Source organism: Octodon degus, unplaced genomic scaffold, assembly GCF_000260255.1.
Source record: "Octodon degus isolate 3935 unplaced genomic scaffold, OctDeg1.0 scaffold00075, whole genome shotgun sequence".
Taxonomy (NCBI): Eukaryota; Metazoa; Chordata; class Mammalia; order Rodentia; family Octodontidae; genus Octodon; species Octodon degus.
The window spans coordinates 5441837-5450732 of NW_004524651.1; the positions used below are offsets into that span (position 1 = coordinate 5441837).

The 8896-nt window shown below is 38.3% G+C and overlaps 1 pseudogene; it reads left to right on the top strand.

Moving 5' to 3' along the window:
* The first annotated feature begins 6097 nt into the window (after positions 1-6097).
* LOC101567233 lies at positions 6098-6877 on the top strand (annotated as a pseudogene).
* The last annotated feature ends 2019 nt before the right edge of the window (positions 6878-8896 follow it).

Here is an 8896-nt window from a genome sequence, read left to right on the forward strand (position 1 = left end):
GTACACTATTGTGTATAGTATACATATATATACATATATGTATATTATAAGGATATATACCCAGACACACACACACAACATACACATATACAAAGAAAATGTAAAATGTAAAGGAAATCATTACATAGCTATTATCAATAGCTATTTGATAAGTAGGGAACAATATGACAAGAAACACAAAGACTACTTTGTATCCCGGCCTTTAGGACTAGAAATGGAAGCCTTGAGAGAGAAAGAAATTGAATTAATCAGCTATTACAAAACAGAAATGGATTAGAACACAATTAGTCCATATCTGAATGTAATGGTTTCAGGGTTCCACCAGAGTGCACCAATCTTTGTGTCAAACATTGTGTAGCATTCTCACTTGGGCTCTTACAGAAATTCCAGTTGGATAATATCCAAAACCGAGGGCCCCATCACCCCTGAAAATGAAGTTTCCTTTTCTTATTCCTAATTCCATAGATGACATCATCATGTTTTTGCTCATCAATTTAGTCTACAAATCTTCAAGCTATCTCACACCTTTTTCTCTTTTAATGTATCTAATCACCTAACATATTGTATTAATGTTTCCAAACTTAAATCTCACTGATTACCTTCTCAGTATTACTCAGAAGTCTAAATTCTTTGGTGTCCTATCAAAGTTCTCTCTTTGTGACACTGGCCCAAACCTCCAGCCACCCTTTTTAGCCTGGACACATATGACCTTCGTTACTGAGCATCAGGCACTTACAGGTGTGTGATGTGTACCATGTGTACCTTTAATTATGCTGCCTACATTACTTGGGGTCCTACCGTCCACAACTTCCCAGTTGCTCAATCCCATCCTGGTTAGGTTAAAAAAGTGCATTAATTAACCTAAGTGGACCTTGATATAGTTCAATAGCAGATCATTGTTTAGCATCTGTAAAAAAGGTCCACAACAAGCTAATATTTCCTATAGACTAGAACTATATCTATATTTATATCGTCTATATCGATATCGTCTATATAGATATCTATATAAACTATACCTATATCTTGCTATTTTTGTGTAGCTCAGCACCTGGAAAAATGTCTGCACAATATTTGTCCAATGATTTAATTATTGATTAATCATTTAGAGCACAAAAAATTAGGAAAACATGTGCTAATTTGTAAGTTTATAAATACCAGGGTTAAGTAAATAGATTAAAATGAGAAGATCATTATTTGAAAATAAGAAGTAGATTTATGGTTGTTCATGGCTTTGTTAGATATTTAGGACTTAATTTGATTGAATAAATAACCTATTTTCCTATTTTTTCAAATATCTAATGTTAAAATAAAAAATATGGAGAGAGAAAAGAATGCACATATGCTAATCTAACTAAATATAATTGAAAAATATAAAAGGGGGTAGTTAGTGAAGCCAAGAAAGGTTAAGAAAACAATAGAATTATGGTACTCACAGTAAGTTGGATGATTTATAGGAATTATTAAGTATTAAGTCATTTAAAATTAATTTATATTTTGAGTCAGATGTGGTCATTGTGTTCTGTAAAGGTCCAGGAGGAAAAACAAATAATCATATTAATTATGTATGGTGAATAATGCTCTTTAATCCTGTGAGTCAGAAGAGAATGAAAAGAGAAAGCTAGAAATCATTCAATTTCCCCCACTTCCAAAAACATGTTATAAAATGGTCACTTTTTAACTGAAAACACTTTCTGAAACTTTTTTTCTTAATTTGATAACTTCATCTTCTTCTGACTTCAAAAGCATACTGAAAAACTCTCTCCACTTCCAGGTATGCGCTTGGAGGGGAGAAATAAGATCTAGAAGTTGGGTATGTGAATGTTTAAAGAGATTCTAATAATAATACATATTTTCTGGTAGTTATTTGCTGGCCACTGACTTTTTAAAAATTGTTTGTTGTCTCTCAGTCTCTGCTAAGTGGATTCTTTTTTCTTCCTTTCATCCTAGGTTTGCAGCATAATTAGAGTCCTAATGGTTTGCCCCGTGAGCAGAAACAGCACTTGGATGTTGGACACAGATGTGATTTTGAATTTCTTTGAAATATTTTGTTAAATCAGAAACAGAAATGGTCAGTTGGGCTCTGAGTAGGCTTTTCACCTTTGACTTTCTTTTGTTTGTTTTTTTTCCAGACTCAGCGTATTTCATGTTCATAGAATTCTGGTTTTTGAATTGACCATTTTAAGTACTGTGTGTGCCCAACACATAGACATAAGGAATCTGATATGATTGAGTAAAAATTAGTAAATATCAATGATGACTAGTACAATGAATGATAACACTCAGTGAAGAAATAGCCCTCATGTCTGGTAATGTTTATTAGATATATTTTGTAAAGTAATGAGATACTAAAAATATTGAGCTAAACGAGATCATAATAAAAAACAAAATTTATTGGCAAAAAACATTGGAAACTATTAAATGGCCATATAGCCTAATGCCTTTATGTTATTTATAAAAGAGTCCAACCAAGTAATTATGTTTATACCACTCTCTTGGACTCCACAGAAGTATCTACTGTTTACTTCATTAGCAGTAAACTTTCTGACCCTTTTATAGGCCATTCCCTGACCACGTTTATTATTTATGATGTCATTCTGCACAAAGTCCATTTTACCTCAAGGTGTTTAACCCATTTTCCCTTCCTTAAATTATTTAAAAGTCCTGTTTGCTTAACATTAAACTTCCAATTATGACGATGGTAGAATACCAGAATCTGGATTTGCCTTCCTTCATGAAAACAAACCACTGAGTGAGAGATAAAACAGAGAGGGACAGACAGACAGAGGCAGATACAGCGAGGCAGAGATACATTTAGAAGAGAAATACAAAAACCAACTGATATAGGGGAAAGAAATTCCCAGCCTGAAAGACACCTGGGAGAAGTTCGTGTTCTCTAAAACTGAAGTGTGAATTTTAGGAATAATGGAGGTTAAGAGCAGAATATACTTACTGGGGGAAAGAAATCCTGTGTCTGAGAGGACAGAAGGGGCCCTGAGCAGTTGACAAGGATCCTGCCTTATCTGGAGGATTTCTAGAGCAAATCCATGAGGTGAGGAGGGTCCAAGATGTGAAACACAGAAGCTTGCAAAGTGAGCACGAGGTGGGACAAAACTGTGGTCAACCAATAAGATTGTAAGCATAATTATTCAGGTAAAATTGATTAAATTGAGGTCAAATGGGGAAGTGAGTCATGTAGCAAGTGGGCATGAATATAGAACAGGGCTTATCCTATAGGGAGTTGGGTTAATGCCTCTTCCTAGTGTTTTCAAGGTGATTGATACCTATTTAGATTGTCAGGGCCAGCCAGATAGTTCAGCAGAATAAAGTGCCTCCTTAGGCAGTTGCAGGGTTGGGGTTTAATCCCTGGTGTGCTGTGCCAGCCCCGGCCCTGGGATGCACTGATATGGCAATTGAGACTGGGTGTGGTGGTGCGTGCCTGTAATCCCAGCACTTGGGAGGCTGAAAACAGGAGTATCACAATTAATAATTGATCACATAATCAATTATTATGTCTGATCTATGTAGTGAGACCCTGTAGACCCTGTACTAAATAAATTTTTCAAAAAAAGTTAGTACCTATTTAGATTTCCATACCTAGGGTGCTAAGTGGGTACCTTTGTTTTAATCTTTTACCTTGAGTTCTGACCCTCAGAATGAGTACCTGTCTCTCCCACAGTTGCAAGATCGCTTGTTTTCCATATTGGGTCCTTTGAGGGCCAAAGCTCAGTCTGACTGCCTATAATTTTTCTGTCTAACTCAGTTGCCTACAACACAATGATTTTCATGATACTGAACATTAGGGAACAAAGAGCGGGGATTGGGAAAACAAATGGAGTGTAGCTGTGATTGCCACAGCTTAACAAGGAGAAGGGGTGGGCCCTGAGAGGAAAGAAGAACTTACACAGAATCCAGCAGGCTCGTAGAGCAAGTCTAGGAGGACCATGGCTAGTATGGTTTAAAATTCACAGTAATCAAGAGGTGAGACATGTACAAAAAAGAACTCTACAGATTTACAGAAGTCCCTTCTTGGTATTTAGGAGAGTACCGACTGGCTGTCATGTGTGGAAACAAACCAAGTTTGTGGAAACAGCCAACTAAGAAGTTTAGAGGATATAGGGCCCAGCACTCACACAGAGCCCAGAAGAGTACCTATTTCTACCAACCACAAGAGGAAAAACTCATAATTCATGAGGGAGGAAGCTATTCTGTCTTAGCAGACCCAGGTTTGCATCCAAAAATGCATCTGTAATACTTAGAGAAAAATAAATCTATGAAACTCCCTCAAGAAATGAATTTCACAATGTCATGTATTTAATCAGAGATGAGCAGGCATTAAAAGGCTATAATGGACAGAAAAATATACGAGCTGATCCAAACAGACCAAGTACTGACACATATATTAGAACTAGTAGCCAAGGGCATTAATACAGATATAGTCCTTTCAAGAGGCCCCAAAAGCTAAATATAGACAAGAAATATACAAGTTAAGGTTTCTTGATATTAAAACTACAAAGTGGTCTCTGATTTTTAAGCATCACAGCAAAATTGCTTAACACCAGATGAAATGTTACAGAAAAAGAGTAACTCTGGAAACAGATCAACAGAAACTGTCAAAAGTGGCACAAGTATACACAGAAAAAAAAATTAAATCAATGAATATATATATATGTCTCCATAGGCTAACACCCAGGCCAGAACACAAGCCTCATTAAATATCAAAGGATTCAAGTTACATAGAAGGTATTCTCTGACTACAATGGAACTGAATTAAAAATACACAATAGAAATGTCCCTAGGAACTACAGTTACTTAGAAAACATTGATAGAGTGAGGAAAGTAAGTAAAATATTTTTAATTTTCCAATTATTTTATTTTAGTCATAGACTATTTCTGTACACCTGATTAAATAAACATCATTATATTAAAATTTGCTGACTGATACTCAATAAAATGTTATATTAGAGAAAAATAGTCTCAAATGAATGACCTCATCTTGCATCTTAAAATGAGCATAATTTAAATTCTCTTAAAGTACAAAAAGGAATAATAAATAGAAATAATACACTGAATATATTCTAACACAGATGAAAATCAATTACAATGGAGCTAAAAAGAAGGAAATTAATTCAAAAGTGGTTAAGAAAATCAATAAATTCAATGGGAATATAAATTCCTAACATCACAAATCATAGAGATTAAATCATCAGCAATTCTACAGATATTAAAAGGTTGGTAATAAAGTATTTTAAAGAAATTCATATCAATGAATTAAACAATTTAGATGTAGCTGACATATTCTCAGAAAGACAAATCCCAGGACTTGATTGGCTATACTGGTGAATACTATCAACATCACTTTAGAGGAAAATAACACCAATTCTATAAAATAATTTCCACAAAATTTAAGAGAAAGGAATGCTATCCTGTTTACTTTATGAAGCCAGTATTTTTCTTACATCAAAACAAAAATTATTAAAAGAAAAAATGAGGGACAGCCAAATAGTTCAGCAGATTAAAGTGCCTGCAGGCAGGTGCAGGGGCTGGGGGTTCGATCCTAGGGTCTGCCATGCAGGCCCCACCCCTGGGGCACACTGAGATGGCAGTTAAGACTGGGTGTGGTGGCACTCACCTGTAATCCCAGTTCTTGGGAGGCTGCAAACAGGAGTATCACTATGAGTCTGATCTAGTAGTGAGACCCTGAACACCCTTTAGACCCTTCCCTAAAATACAGAAAAAAATACATATTAATATTCTCGATAAAGAGAGTAGGGCAGTGGAGAGGTCAGTGGGTCAATGGGCACCTGGTCCCTGCTCTTGGCCTGCGGTCTTTGAAGAGACAGAGAGTCAGTGCCCCATGATGGCAAGCCTAAGTCCAGCTCTTTTGGTTCAGGAGTGGGTGACATGCCCTTGCTGAGGAAAGAGCCAGCCTCCTGAGGTTCCCAGAATGACAGTTCTTTCCAACAGGGGCCATCAAAGGGTCCATGCAGGCATGGCCTCCCACTCCAGGGAGCCCCCAGCTCAGTGTTTGGGCCACAGTCTGCCTGGTGAGGCCCAACCCTGCTGGGAACCCTCCTGTACCATGCAGATTTAAGGAAGTGTGGCTGTACAACAAGGTGCCATGAGGATGGAGCCACCTGTCCTCGATAACAACTACATGTGTCAGGTCCTCAAGGAGGATACCAAGGGGCTGCAGTCCTAGAGACAGTGTGACCCCAGAAGGTAATAGGAATGCTGAGGAAGAATGTGTGAAGCTAACCACAGTGCTCACCACACACTGTCACTGTCACAGTGCTGGTGGGAACAAGAAGCTGGTCAAGCTGGAGCCAGGTCTAAAGGTACTTGATGGCAATGACTGAATCCAGACCTGGACTCACATAGCCACACATAGCTACATAGCCACACTTGTCTACACTGCCGGTCTGTGGTCATCAAATGTCTATTTATGCCATGTCACATGTCAGGACACATCTGTTACTTTGAGAGCAAGCCCAGTGGTATAGAGCCCTCTGCTGTATCCATGGGTGACAACTTATTTGTGTCTGGCTGTGGGAAGTTCTTCAAAGAGACTGCAGATGAGATGTAGGAGGCACTGCTCCAGATCTCAGGTCAGCTCTCTCCAGATATGAGCATCTACTGTAACCTTGACAACCTCAAGTTCACACACCTCTGGAGCCCAACAACACTTGCATTCAGGAGACATTTGTCTGATCCCAGCAGAAGTCATGAAAGGATTCCATCTGCACCTTGCAGAGGGGCTCAGCTGCACCCTTTCCTGCAAGAGAGGGAGAAGACAGTGCAGCTGCATCAGGGAGATGGGACCATGATCGCCATTGCACCCCACAGGGCAAAGGATGAGCTCACTGTGCTCTGGGGCTGAGGTGGCCACACCCAAGCTCACCACCACTGTGGTTCTAGGGAGCAGAAGCTTTAGGTAAAGGACTGTTCTGCTGGATAGGCAAGAAATCCAGGCTTAGCTGAATTTTAAACTAACTTCAGAGCTCCCACCTGTATTTTTAACTGTCCTAAAGCATATTTACAATAGAAAAAATGTAAGAGTATTTATTTCCAGAAAGAAATAAAAAGAAAAACAGATACAAAAACCTTAAACATGTTTCAAGACTAAAATTCACAATATATTATAAGGTCAAATATGCTTGGCCAAATGTGACTTATCTCAGGAAGACAAGGCTGACTTATCTTTAGTATGAGTCAATGTAATTAAAATATTTTAAAAACAAAAAATGATCATCTCATTAAATATTGAAAAATCATTTTAAGGCTAGGAAAATTGCTTGGTGGCATAAGTACCTGCCTGGCAAGCGATAGGTCCTGAGTTTGATCCTTGGTATCAAAAAATGAAAAATAAATCATTTTAAAATTCAGTACTCCTTCATGTTAAAAAAAAAAAGTCTTAACAAAATTGGAATGTAAAAAATAAGAAAAGAACTAAGCTTAACAAGAATTAAAGGATATGTCCATCTACAAAAGCATTGAACTACCAAAAAACCCTACAAAACAGCCAGCGAACTATTAAAATTGCACTTGAAAGCCCTATGAACAATAGACTTGAAGTTGAATCAGTTAAATTCCCCAATTAAAAAAATGTAGAAGTTCCAGTCCTAGCCCAGGCCTGGTGAGTGTGTGGGAGAGGGTAGCTTCAGGCTACCCTGCGCCGGTGGAATGTACCGGACCAAGCCCAAACACAGCGTGGATGAGACCCACTTCAACCCACTTGGGAAGCCCCCTTGAACTCTGCAGCATACCCCCAAACCACCCGAGGAGTGAGAATTTCTGCCATGTTCTAGGGACCCCAATATCCAGCCCTAGCCCAGGCCCAGTGAGTTTGTGGGAGATCTTCCTCTACCCTGTACTCCACCTTATACCCTTCAGACTCACTTCAGGCCTGACATACAGGCCTGGGGTGAAACCCTGCAGCTGCAGTCCCTGCAGAGGGAGTAGGGGATAAAATCACCCAGCTAATCCAGGAGCAGAACATCTTGCCAGAGGGGCACAACAGGTTCACTCCCAGGGGTGGCAGCAGGAAGGAGCTGAGCACAGCAGCCAGACACAAGCCAGGCACAACTGGATAAATCTAAACTTTGTAGATCTGCACCTGAACTTCAGCAGGTGCTAAGGTTATAACTGCACCAAAGTTCTACAACAAAGATAAGAAGACAGTGCTACACAAAATGACAATGAGAAGGAGCAAAATGAAATCTCAGACCCAAAAACCACCCATAACAAGTGCAGAGGACACTAACACAGAACAAATTGGGAATCACACAGCTGAAATCAATGAATCAACAGCTTCTGAAACAAAGAAACAACTGCAGAAAGGTATACAGGAATTCAGATTAGAAATTAAAAAAAGAAATTCCTGAATTAATAGCATCTGCAGTAAAGAATGAAAAGCAGAAAATATGGAAGAAACCCAATGCCCACTCAGAACAAGTGCAGAGAACACTAGCTCAGCTCAAATGTATGAATTAATAGCGTTGAAAGTAAATAAGCAATAGTAGAAAGTTATACAGGAACTCAGAGTGGAATTACTTTCTAAAATAAGAAAAGAATTCTCTGAACTCATAGCAATTGAAGGGAAAAATCAACTACAGAAACATAGGGAGGAAAACCAATCTGAAAAAAAAACACTGCAGTAAAAGAATTAATAACTGTTTCTAATGAAGACATTGATAAAAAAAATAGAGGAGATTAGAAAAATGGTGGATTCCTTGAATGAGCAAAACAGGAAAGAAATAAATTGCATGAAGCAAAGTCAAAGAAATATACAGGAACTTAAAATAATCACAAGCTTGCAAAACCGTTTGAGTGAAAGTGAAGACAGAGTTTCAGATCCTAAGATTCTGGTGCAGCTAGTGAAAAAGTAAGGAAGGATCTC